The following is a 14563-nucleotide window of genomic DNA, read 5'->3' on the forward strand; positions in this document are numbered from 1 at the left end:
AAAAAGCTAACATATTAAACACCTTCTTCTCCACGTTATTCACGATGGAAAATGAAATGCTAGGTGAAATCCCAAGAAACAATGAAAACCCTATATTAAGGGTCACCAATCTAACCCAAGAAGAGGTGCGAAACCGGCTAAATAAGATTAAAATAGATAAATCTCCGGGTCCGGATGGCATACACCCACGAGTACTAAGAGAACTAAGTAATGTAATAGATAAACCATTATTTCTTATTTTTAGGGACTCTATAGCGACAGGGTCTGTTCCGCAGGACTGGCACATAGCAAATGTGGTGCCAATATTCAAAAAGGGCTCTAAAAGTGAACCTGGAAATTATAGGCCAGTAAGTCTAACCTCTATTGTTGGTAAAATATTTGAAGGGTTTCTGAGGGATGTTATTCTGGATTATCTCAATGAGAATAACTGTTTAACTCCATATCAGCATGGGATTATGAGAAATAGCTCCTGTCAAACCAATCTAATCAGTTTTTATGAAGAGGTAAGCTATAGGCTGGACCACGGTGAGTCATTGGACGTGGTATATCTCGATTTTTCCAAAGCGTTTTTATACCGTGCCGCACAAGAGGTTGGTACACAAAATGAGAATGCTTGGTCTGGGGGAAAATGTGTGTAAATGGGTTAGTAACTGGCTTAGTGATAGAAAGCAGAGGGTGGTTATAAATGGTATAGTCTCTAACTGGGTCGCTGTGACCAGTGGGGTACCGCAGGGGTCGGTATTGGGACCTGTTCTCTTCAACATATTCATTAATGATCTGGTAGAAGGTTTACACAGTAAAATATCGATATTTGCAGATGATACAAAACTATGTAAAGCAGTTAATACAAGAGAAGATAGTATTCTGCTACAGATGGATCTGGATAAGTTGGAAACTTAGGCTGAAAGGTGGCAGATGAGGTTTAACAATGATAAATGTAAGGTTATACACATGGGAAGAAGGAATCAATATCACCATTACACACTGAATGGGAAACCACTGGGTAAATCTGACAGGGAGAAGGACTTGGGGATCCTAGTTAATGATAAACTTACCTGGAGCAGCCAGTGCCAGGCAGCAGCTGCCAAGGCAAACAGGATCATGGGGTGCATTAAAAGAGGTCTGGATACACATGATGAGAGCATTATACTGCCTCTGTACAAATCCCTAGTTAGACCGCACATGGAGTACTGTGTCCAGTTTTGGGCACCGGTGCTCAGGAAGGATATAATGGAACTAGAGAGAGTACAAAGGAGGGCAACAAAATTAATAAAGGGGATGGGAGAACTACAATACCCAGATAGATTAGCGAAATTAGGATTATTTAGTCTAGAAAAAAGACGACTGAGGGGCGATCTAATAACCATGTATAAGTATATAAGGGGACAATACAAATATCTTGCTGAGGATCTGTTTATACCAAGGAAGGTGACGGGCACAAGGGGGCATTCTTTGCGTCTGGAGGAGAGAAGGTTTTTCCACCAACATAGAAGAGGATTCTTTACTGTTAGGGCAGTGAGAATCTGGAATTGCTTGCCTGAGGAGGTGGTGATGGCGAACTCAGTCGAGGGGTTCAAGAGAGGCCTGGATGTCTTCCTGGAGAAGAACAATATTGTATCATACAATTATTAGGTTCTGTAGAAGGACGTAGATCTGGGGATTTATTATGATGGAATATAGGCTGAACTGGATGGACAAATGTCTTTTTTCGGCCTTACTAACTATGTTACTATGTATATACAAGGGGCGGTATAGTGACAGCTGGTGCAGTCATGTTCTATATACAAGGGGCGGTATAGTCACAGCTGGTGCAGTCATGTTCTATATACAGGGGGCAGTATAGTGACAGCTGGTACAGTCAAGTTCTATAAACAGGGAGCAGTATAGTCACAGCTGGTGCAGTCATGTTCTATATACAGGGGGCGGTATAGTCACAGCTAATGCACTCATGTTCTATATACAGGGGGCGGTATAGCCACAGCTAATGCAGTCATGTTCTATATACAGGGGGCGGTATAGCCACAGCTAATGCAGTCATGTTCTATATACAGGGGGCGGTATAGTGACAGCTGGTGCAGTCATGTTCTATATACAGGGGGTGGTATAGTGACAGCTGGTGCAGTCATGTTCTATATACAGGGGGCGGTATAGTCACAGCTGGTGCAGTCATGTTCTATATACAGGGGGCGGTATAGTCACAGCTGGTGCAGTCATTTTCTATATACAGGGGGCGGTATAGTGGCAGCTAATACAGTCATGTTCTATATACGGGGGGGCAGTATAGTCACAGCTGGTGAAGTCATTTTCTATATACAGGGGGCGGTATAGTGGCAGCTAATGCAGTCATTTTCTATATACAGGGGGCGGTATAGTGGCAGCTAATGCAGTCATGTTCTATATACAGGGGGCGGTATAGTCACAGCTAATGCAGTCATGTTCTATATAGAGGGGGCGGTATAGTCACAGCTGGTGCAGTCACGTTCTATATACAGGGGGCGGTATAATCACAACTAATGCAGTCATGTTCTATATACAGGGGGCGGTATAATCACAACTAATGCAGTCATGTTCTATATACAGGGGGCGGTATAGTCACAGCTGGTGCAGTCATGTTCTATATACAGGGGGCGGTATAGTGACAGCTGGTGCAGTCATGTTCTATATACAGGCGGCGGCATAGTGACAGCTGGTGCAGTCATGTTCTATACACACGGGGGCGGTATAATCACAGCTGGTGCAGTCATATTCTGTATACAGGGTCGGTATAGTCACAGCTGGTGCAGTCATGTTCTATATACAGGGGGCGGTATAATCACAACTAATGCAGTCATGTTCTATATACAGGGGGCGGTATAGTCACAGCTAATGCAGTCATGTTCTATATACAGGGGGCGGTATAATCACAACTAATGCAGGCATGTCCTATATACAGGGGGCAGTATAGTCACAGCTAATGCAGTCATGTTCTATATACAGGGGGCGGTATAGTCACAGCTAACGCAGGCATGTCCTATATACAGGGGGCGGTATAGTCACAGCTGGTGCAGTCATATTCTGTATACAGGGGCGGTATAGTCACAGCTGGTGCAGTCATGTTCTATATACAGGGGGCGGCATAGTGACAGCTAATGCAGTCATGTCCTATAAACAGGGGGCGGTATAGTCACAGCTAATGCAGTCATGTTCTATAAACAGGGGGCGGTATAGCCACAGCTAATGCAGTCATGTTCTATATACAGGGGGCGGTATAGTCACAGCTAATGCACTCATGTTCTATATACAGGGGGCGGTATAGTCACAGCTGGTGCAGTCATGTTCTATATACAGGGGGCGGTATAGTCACAGCTGGTGCAGTCATTTTCTATATACAGGGGGCGGTATAGTGGCAGCTAATACAGTCATGTTCTATATACGGGGGGGCGGTATAGTCACAGCTGGTGAAGTCATTTTCTATATACAGGGGGTGGTATAGTCACAGCTAATGCAGTCATGTTCTATATACAGGGGGCGGTATAGTCACAGCTAATGCACTCATGTTCTATATACAGGGGGCGGTATAGTCACAGCTGGTGCAGTCATGTTCTATATACAGGGGGCGGTATAGTCACAGCTGGTGCAGTCATTTTCTATATACAGGGGGCGGTATAGTGGCAGCTAATACAGTCATGTTCTATATACGGGGGGGCAGTATAGTCACAGCTGGTGAAGTCATTTTCTATATACAGGGGGCGGTATAGTGGCAGCTAATGCAGTCATTTTCTATATACAGGGGGCGGTATAGTGGCAGCTAATGCAGTCATGTTCTATATACAGGGGGCGGTATAGTCACAGCTAATGCAGTCATGTTCTATATAGAGGGGGCGGTATAGTCACAGCTGGTGCAGTCACGTTCTATATACAGGGGGCGGTATAATCACAACTAATGCAGTCATGTTCTATATACAGGGGGCGGTATAATCACAACTAATGCAGTCATGTTCTATATACAGGGGGCGGTATAGTCACAGCTGGTGCAGTCATGTTCTATATACAGGGGGCGGTATAGTGACAGCTGGTGCAGTCATGTTCTATATACAGGCGGCGGCATAGTGACAGCTGGTGCAGTCATGTTCTATACACACGGGGGCGGTATAATCACAGCTGGTGCAGTCATATTCTGTATACAGGGTCGGTATAGTCACAGCTGGTGCAGTCATGTTCTATATACAGGGGGCGGTATAATCACAACTAATGCAGTCATGTTCTATATACAGGGGGCGGTATAGTCACAGCTAATGCAGTCATGTTCTATATACAGGGGGCGGTATAATCACAACTAATGCAGGCATGTCCTATATACAGGGGGCAGTATAGTCACAGCTAATGCAGTCATGTTCTATATACAGGGGGCGGTATAGTCACAGCTAACGCAGGCATGTCCTATATACAGGGGGCGGTATAGTCACAGCTGGTGCAGTCATATTCTGTATACAGGGGCGGTATAGTCACAGCTGGTGCAGTCATGTTCTATATACAGGGGGCGGCATAGTGACGGCTAATGCAGTCATGTCCTATAAACAGGGGGCGGTATAGTCACAGCTAATGCAGTCATGTTCTATAAACAGGGGGCGGTATAGCCACAGCTAATGCAGTCATGTTCTATATACAGGGGGCGGTATAGTCACAGCTAATGCACTCATGTTCTATATACAGGGGGCGGTATAGTCACAGCTGGTGCAGTCATGTTCTATATACAGGGGGCGGTATAGTCACAGCTGGTGCAGTCATTTTCTATATACAGGGGGCGGTATAGTGGCAGCTAATACAGTCATGTTCTATATACGGGGGGGCGGTATAGTCACAGCTGGTGAAGTCATTTTCTATATACAGGGGGTGGTATAGTCACAGCTAATGCAGTCATGTTCTATATAGAGGGGGCGGTATAGTCACAGCTGGTGCAGTCATGTTCTGTATACAGGGTCGGTATAGTCACAGCTGGTGCAGTCATGTTCTATATACAGGGGGCGGTATAATCACAACTAATGCAGTCATGTTCTATATACAGGGGGCGGTATAGTCACAGCTAATGCAGTCATGTTCTATATACAGGGGGCGGTATAATCACAACTAATGCAGGCATGTCCTATATACAGGGGGCAGTATAGTCACAGCTAATGCAGTCATGTTCTATATACAGGGGGCGGTATAGTCACAGCTAACGCAGGCATGTCCTATATACAGGGGGCGGTATAGTCACAGCTGGTGCAGTCATGTTCTATATACAGGGTGCGGTATAGTGACAGCTGGTGCAGTCATGTTCTATATACAGGCGGCGGTATAGTCACAGCTAATGCAGTCATGTTCTATATACAGGGGGCGGTATAGTCACATCTGGTGCAGTCATGTTCTATATACAGGGGGCGGTATAGTCACATCTGGTGCAGTCATGTTCTATATACAGGGGGCGGTATAGTGGCAGCTAGTGCAGTCATGTTCTATACACAGGGGGCGGTATAGTCACAGCTAATGCAGCCATGTTCTATATACAGGGGGCGGTATAGTCACAGCTAATGCAGTCATGTTCTATATACAGGGGGCGGTATAGCCACAGCTAATGCACTCATGTTCTATATACAGGGGGCGGTATAGTGACAGCTGGTGCAGTCATGTTCTATACATGTTCTATACTGTACTACAGTCAAACCGCGCGCCGTAATTTTTGCCTGTAGTACATTATTGCAAGAGAGCTTGGCTGAGTAGATTACACAAGAAGGAAAACACACAGCAAGTCAGCAGGATCTAGGAGCAACATGGCAGATGTGACAACCTACATGGTGAGCTGCAGCATGTGCTACATGTTCACAGATCGACCAGAAGAAGAATCCAATTTCACCTGTCAGAAGTGTAGACTAGTGGCCCTTTTAGAAGAAAAGGTGCGGGGTCTGGAAGAAAGAATAGCAACTTTGAAACTCATCAAAGAGAATGAAGACTTTCTAGACAGAACAGAAGCATCTCTACTGGTCACAGAAGGTGAAAAAAGTGTCAGAGAACCTCCAAAAGCAGATGAGTGGAAGCATGTGACCAAAAGAAGCAAGAAGACCATGGAGAAATCACCAACCACACAACTGAAGAACCGATATCAAATCTTTGTAGAGAATGAAGATGGCACACCTAAGGATGAAGCAATACCAGCAAGCAAAAAAGAAAAGGGCACACAGCAACAAGTGACAGCAAAAAGTACAGCCAAGAAGCAACGAAGAGTGGTGGTGGTGGGAGACTCACTACTGAGAGGCACAGAAGCAGCCATCTGCAGACCGGACATAACCGCAAGAGAAGTATGCTGCCTTCCAGGTGCGATGATCAAGGATGTGACCGATAGGATACCAAAGCTCTTCAGCTCCAAGGACGTCCACCCATTTCTTCTGATACATGTTGGCACCAATGACACGGCAAGGAAGGACCTACCGACAATCTGCAAAGACTTTGAAGAGTTGGGGAAGAAAGTAAAGGAACTGGATGCACAGGTAGTTTTTTCTTCTATCCTTCCAGTAGACGGGCATGGCACCAGGAGATGGAACAGGATCCTTGATGCAAGCAACTGGCTAAGACGATGGTGCAGACAACAAGGATTCGGATTCCTGGACCACGGTGTGAATTACTTGTACGATGGACTCCTCGCCAGAGACGGACTACACCTCAACAAACCTGGGAAACACACATTCGCCAGAAGACTCGCTACACTCATCAGGAGGGCGTTAAACTAGAAGAAGAGGGGACGGGAAGAAAAACATTAGACTTGAACAAAGAAGACCCAGGAAAACATACTCAGAAGGGAGGTAAGAACATTTCTAAAACAATCCACAGCGAGGAGATTGGAACAAAACAAAATCCTCTAAACTGCATGCTCGCAAACGCCAGAAGCCTGACAAACAAGATGGAAGAACTAGAAGCAGAAATATCTACAGGTAACTTTGACATAGTGGGAATAACCGAGACATGGTTAGATGAAAGCTATGACTGGGCAGTTAACTTACAGGGTTACAGTCTGTTTAGAAAGGATCGTAAAAATCGGAGAGGAGGAGGGGTTTGTCTCTATGTAAAGTCTTGTCTAAAGTCCACTTTAAGGGAGGATATTAGCGAAGGAAATGAGGATGTCGAGTCCATATGGGTCGAAATTCATGGAGGGAAAAATGGTAACAAAATTCTCATTGGGGTCTGTTACAAACCCCCAAATATAACAGAAACCATGGAAAGTCTACTTTTAAAGCAGATAGATGAAGCTGCAACCCATAATGAGGTCCTGGTTATGGGGGACTTTAACTACCCGGATATTAACTGGGAAACAGAAACCTGTGAAACCCATAAAGGCAACAGGTTTCTGCTAATAACCAAGAAAAATTATCTTTCACAATTGGTGCAGAATCCAACCAGAGGAGCAGCACTTTTAGACCTAATACTATCTAATAGACCTGACAGAATAACAAATCTGCAGGTGGTCGGGCATCTAGGAAATAGCGACCACAATATTGTACAGTTTCACCTGTCTTTCACTAGGGGGACTTGTCAGGGAGTCACAAAAACACTGAACTTTAGGAAGGCAAAGTTTGACCAGCTTAGAGATGCCCTTAATGTGGTAGACTGGGACAATATCCTCAGAAATAAGAATACAGATAATAAATGGGAAATGTTTAAGAACATCCTAAATAGACAGTGTAAGCGGTTTATACCTTGTGGGAATAAAAGGACTAGAAATAGGAAAAACCCAATGTGGCTAAACAAAGAAATAAGACAGGCAATTAACAGTAAAAAGAAATAATTTGCACTACTAAAGCAGGATGGCACCATTGAAGCTCTAAAAAACTATAGGGAGAAAAATACTTTATCTAAAAAACTAATTAAAGCTGCCAAAAAGGAAACAGAGAAGCACATTGCTAAGGAGAGTAAAACTAATCCCAAACTGTTCTTCAACTATATCAATAGTAAAAGAATAAAAACTGAAAATGTAGGCCCCTTAAAAAATAGTGAGGAAAGAATGGTTGTAGATGATGAGGAAAAAGCTAACATATTAAACACCTTCTTCTCCACGGTATTCACGATGGAAAATGAAATGCTAGGTGAAATCCCAAGAAACAATGAAAACCCTATATTAAGGGTCACCAATCTAACCCAAGAAGAGGTGCGAAACCGGCTAAATAAGATTAAAATAGATAAATCTCCGGGTCCGGATGGCATACACCCACGAGTACTAAGAGAACTAAGTAATGTAATAGATAAACCATTATTTCTTATTTTTAGGGACTCTATAGCGACAGGGTCTGTTCCGCAGGACTGGCACATAGCAAATGTGGTGCCAATATTCAAAAAGGGCTCTAAAAGTGAACCTGGAAATTATAGGCCAGTAAGTCTAACCTCTATTGTTGGTAAAATATTTGAAGGGTTTCTGAGGGATGTTATTCTGGATTATCTCAATGAGAATAACTGTTTAACTCCATATCAGCATGGGATTATGAGAAATCGCTCCTGTCAAACCAATCTAATCAGTTTTTATGAAGAGGTAAGCTATAGGCTGGACCACGGTGAGTCATTGGACGTGGTATATCTCGATTTTTCCAAAGCGTTTGATACCGTGCCGCACAAGAGGTTGGTACACAAAATGAGAATGCTTGGTCTGGGGGAAAATGTGTGTAAATGGGTTAGTAACTGGCTTAGTGATAGAAAGCAGAGGGTGGTTATAAATGGTATAGTCTCTAACTGGGTCGCTGTGACCAGTGGGGTACCGCAGGGGTCGGTATTGGGACCTGTTCTCTTCAACATATTCATTAATGATCTGGTAGAAGGTTTACACAGTAAAATATCGATATTTGCAGATGATACAAAACTATGTAAAGCAGTTAATACAAGAGAAGATAGTATTCTGCTACAGATGGATCTGGATAAGTTGGAAACTTAGGCTGAAAGGTGGCAGATGAGGTTTAACAATGATAAATGTAAGGTTATACACATGGGAAGAAGGAATCAATATCACCATTACACACTGAATGGGAAACCACTGGGTAAATCTGACAGGGAGAAGGACTTGGGGATCCTAGTTAATGATAAACTTACCTGGAGCAGCCAGTGCCAGGCAGCAGCTGCCAAGGCAAACAGGATCATGGGGTGCATTAAAAGAGGTCTGGATACACATGATGAGAGCATTATACTGCCTCTGTACAAATCCCTAGTTAGACCGCACATGGAGTACTGTGTCCAGTTTTGGGCACCGGTGCTCAGGAAGGATATAATGGAACTAGAGAGAGTACAAAGGAGGGCAACAAAATTAATAAAGGGGATGGGAGAACTACAATACCCAGATAGATTAGCGAAATTAGGATTATTTAGTCTAGAAAAAAGACGACTGAGGGGCGATCTAATAACCATGTATAAGTATATAAGGGGACAATACAAATATCTCGCTGAGGATCTGTTTATACCAAGGAAGGTGACGGGCACAAGGGGGCATTCTTTGCGTCTGGAGGAGAGAAGGTTTTTCCACCAACATAGAAGAGGATTCTTTACTGTTAGGGCAGTGAGAATCTGGAATTGCTTGCCTGAGGAGGTGGTGATGGCGAACTCAGTCGAGGGGTTCAAGAGAGGCCTGGATGTCTTCCTGGAGAAGAACAATATTGTATCATACAATTATTAGGTTCTGTAGAAGGACGTAGATCTGGGGATTTATTATGATGGAATATAGGCTGAACTGGATGGACAAATGTCTTTTTTCGGCCTTACTAACTATGTTACTATGTATATACAGGGGGCGGTATAGTGACAGCTGGTGCAGTCATGTTCTATATACAAGGGGCGGTATAGTCACAGCTGGTGCAGTCATGTTCTATATACAGGGGGCAGTATAGTGACAGCTGGTACAGTCAAGTTCTATAAACAGGGAGCAGTATAGTCACAGCTGGTGCAGTCATGTTCTATATACAGGGGGCGGTATAGTCACAGCTAATGCACTCATGTTCTATATACAGGGGGCGGTATAGCCACAGCTAATGCAGTCATGTTCTATATACAGGGGGCGGTATAGCCACAGCTAATGCAGTCATGTTCTATATACAGGGGGCGGTATAGTGACAGCTGGTGCAGTCATGTTCTATATACAGGGGGTGGTATAGTGACAGCTGGTGCAGTCATGTTCTATATACAGGGGGCGGTATAGTGACAGCTGGTGCAGTCATGTTCTATATACAGGGGGCGGTATAGTCACAGCTGGTGCAGTCATTTTCTATATACAGGGGGCGGTATAGTGGCAGCTAATACAGTCATGTTCTATATACGGGGGGGCAGTATAGTCACAGCTGGTGCAGTCATGTTCTATATACAGGGGGCGGTATAGCCACAGCTAATGCAGTCATGTTCTATATACAGAGGGCGGTATAGCCACAGCTAATGCAGTCATGTTCTATATACAGGGGGCGGTATAGTGACAGCTGGTGCAGTCATGTTCTATATACAAGGGGCGGTATAGTCACAGCTGGTGCAGTCATGTTCTATATACAGGGGGCAGTATAGTGACAGCTGGTGCAGTCATGTTCTATATACAGGGGGCGGCATATGTTCTGATCCGGTGACCTTGGAGCCGCATGGAACTTTCTCTGGAGTTGGTGTAAACTGTACTGACCGCAAATCCTGAACTTAACACCGCAACTAGAAGTAGCCGTGGGGTGTGCCTAACAAATCCTAGACACCTCGACACAGCCGGAGGACTAAATACCCCTATAGATGGAAATAGGAATTCTACCTTGCCTCAGAGCAGAACCCCAAAGGATAGGCAGCCCCCCAAAAATATTGACTGTGAGTAGTAGAGGAAAAGACACACGCAGGTAGGAAACAGGATTTAGCAAAAGAGGCCACTCTAGCTAAAATAGGAAAGGATAGGACAGAATACTAACCGGTCAGTATTAAAATCCTTCTAAAAATATCCACAGCAGAAAATCTAAGCTGGACAAGAGAAAACAAATGAATAGCACAGAATTATTAAGCACACATCATGTGTGCTACAGAAACAAAAACCAGGCACTTATATTTGCTGAATTGGCAGCAAGGCAGGAGGAACCAGACAAAGATCCAAAACCTCCCAGAACCATGGACAACTGGCAAGGACTAATGAATCCTGCACACCTAAATACCCCAGTCAGAACTGCAATCAGCAGAAACACTTGACCAGGACTGCAACTCAGGGACAACTGCATTACCACCTACAACCACTGGAGGGAACCCAAAAGCAGAATTCACAACAGGCATAGTGACAGCTAATGCAGTCATGTTCTATATACAGCGGGTGGTATAGTCACAGCTATTGCAGTCATGTTCTATATACAGGGGGCGGTATAGTCACAGCTAATGCAGTCATGTTCTATATACAGGGGGCGGTATAGTCACAGCTGGTGCAGTCATGTTCTATATACAGGGGGCGGTATAGTCACAGCTGGTGCAGTCATTTTCTATATACAGGGGGCGGTATAGTGGCAGCTAATACAGTCATGTTCTATATACGGGGGGGCGGTATAGTCACAGCTGGTGAAGTCATTTTCTATATACAGGGGGCGGTATAGTCACAGCTAATGCAGTCATGTTCTATATAGAGGGGGCGGTATAGTCACAGCTGGTGCAGTCATGTTCTATATACAGGGGGCGGTATAATCACAACTAATGCAGTCATGTTCTATATACAGGGGGCGGTATAGTCACAGCTAATGCAGTCATGTTCTATATAGAGGGGGCGGTATAGTCACAGCTGGTGCAGTCATGTTCTGTATACAGGGTTGGTATAGTCACAGCTGGTGCAGTCATGTTCTATATACAGGGGGCGGTATAATCACAACTAATGCAGTCATGTTCTATATACAGGGGGCGGTATAATCACAACTAATGCAGTCATGTTCTATATACAGGGGGCGGTATAGTGACAGCTGGTGCAGTCATGTTCTATATACAGGCGGCGGCATAGTGACAGCTGGTGCAGTCATGTTCTATACACACGGGGGCGGTATAATCACAGCTGGTGCAGTCATATTCTGTATACAGGGGCGGTATAGTCACAGCTGGTGCAGTCATGTTCTATATACAGGGGGCGGCATAGTGACAGCTAATTCAGTCATGTCCTATAAACAGGGGGCGGTATAGTCACAGCTAATGCAGTCATGTTCTATATTCAGGGGGCGGTATAGTCACAGCTGGTGCAGTCATGTTCTATATACAGGGGGCGGTATAGTCACAGCTGGTGCAGTCATGTTCTATATACAGGGTCGGTATAGTCACAGCTAATGCACTCATGTTCTATATACAAGGGGCGGTATAGTCACAGCTAATGCACTCATGTTCTATATACAGGGGGCGGTATAGTCACAGCTGGTGCAGTCATGTTCTATATACAGGGGGCGGTATAGCCACAGCTAATGCAGTCATGTTCTATATACAGGGGGCGGTATAGTGACAGCTGGTGCAGTCATGTTCTATATACAGGGGGCGGTATAGCCACAGCTAATGCAGTCATGTTCTATATACAGGGGGCGGTATAGTGACAGCTGGTGCAGTCATGTTCTATATACAGGGGGCGGTATAGCCACAGCTAATGCAGTCATGTTCTATATACAGGGGGCGGTATAGTGACAGCTGGTGCAGTCATGTTCTATATACAGGGGGCGGTATAGTGACAGCTGGTGCAGTCATGTTCTATATACAAGGGGCGGTATAGTCACAGCTGGTGCAGTCATGTTCTATATACAGGGGGCAGTATAGTGACAGCTGGTGCAGTCATGTTCTATATACAGGGGGCGGTATAGTTACAGCTGGTGCAGTCATGTTCTACATACAGGGTCGGTATAGTCACATCTGGTGCAGTCATGTTCTACATACAGGGTCGGTATAGTCACATCTGGTGCAGTCATGTTCTATATACAGGGGGCGGTATAGTGGCAGCTAGTGCAGTCATGTTCTATATACAGGGGGCGGTATAGCCACAGCTAATGCAGTCATGTTCTATACACAGGGGGCGGTATAGTCACAGCTAATGCACTCATGTTCTATATACAGGGGGCGGTATAGTCACAGCTAATGCAGTCATGTTCTATATACAGGGGGCGGTATAGCCACAGCTAATGCAGTCATGTTCTATATACAGGGGGCGGTATAGTCACAGCTAATGCACTCATGTTCTATATACAGGGGGCGGTATAGTCACAGCTGGTACAGTCAAGTTCTATAAACAGGGAGCAGTATAGTCACAGCTGGTGCAGTCATGTTCTATATACAGGGGGCGGTATAGTCACAGCTAATGCACTCATGTTCTATATACAGGGGGCGGTATAGTCACAGCTAATGCACTCATGTTCTATATACAGGGGGCGGTATAGTCACAGCTGGTGCAGTCATGTTCTATATACAGGGGGCGGTATAGCCACAGCTAATGCAGTCATGTTCTATATACAGGGGGCGGTATAGCCACAGCTAATGCAGTCATGTTCTATATACAGGGGGCGGTATAGTGACAGCTGGTGCAGTCATGTTCTATATACAGGGGGCGGTATAGTGACAGCTGGTGCAGTCATGTTCTATATACAAGGGGCGGTATAGTCACAGCTGGTGCAGTCATGTTCTATATACAGGGGGCAGTATAGTGACAGCTGGTGCAGTCATGTTCTATATACAGGGGGCAGTATAGTCACAGCTGGTGCAGTCATTTTCTATATACAGGGGGCGGTATAGTGGCAGCTAATACAGTCATGTTCTATATACAGGGGGCGGTATAGTCACAGCTAATGCAGTCATGTTCTATATAGAGGGGGCGGTATAGTCACAGCTGGTGCAGTCATGTTCTATATACAGGGGGCGGTATAATCACAACTAATGCAGTCATGTTCTATATACAGGGGGCGGTATAGTCACAGCTAATGCAGTCATGTTCTATATACAGGGGGCAGTATAATCACAACTAATGCAGGCATGTCCTATATACAGGGGGCAGTATAGTCACAGCTAACGCAGTCATGTTCTATATACAGGGGGCGGTATAGTCACAGCTGGTGCAGTCATGTTCTATATACAGGGGGCGGTATAGTGACAGCTGGTGCAGTCATGTTCTATATACAGGCGGCGGCATAGTGACAGCTGGTGCAGTCATGTTCTATATACAGGGGGCGGTATAGTCACAGCTGGTGCAGTCATGTTCTATATACAGGGTCGGTATAGTCACAGCTGGTGCAGTCATGTTCTATATACAGGGGGCGGTATAGTTACAGCTGGTGCAGTCATGTTCTACATACAGGGTCGGTATAGTCACATCTGGTGCAGTCATGTTCTATATACAGGGGGCGGTATAGTCACAGCTAATGCAGTCATGTTCTATATACAGGGGGCGGTATAGTCACAGCTAATGCAGTCATGTTCTATATACAGGGGGTGGTATAGTCAGCTGGTGCAGTCAAGTTCTGTATACAGGGGGCGGTATACTCACAGCTGGTGCAGTCATGTTATATATACGGGGGGGGTGGTATAGTGGCAGCTAATGCAGTCATGTTCATTATACAGGGGGGGTATAGTC

The sequence above is a fragment of the Ranitomeya imitator genome, chromosome 1 (assembly GCF_032444005.1).
Source record: "Ranitomeya imitator isolate aRanImi1 chromosome 1, aRanImi1.pri, whole genome shotgun sequence".
In the NCBI taxonomy this organism is placed as follows: Eukaryota; Metazoa; Chordata; class Amphibia; order Anura; family Dendrobatidae; genus Ranitomeya; species Ranitomeya imitator.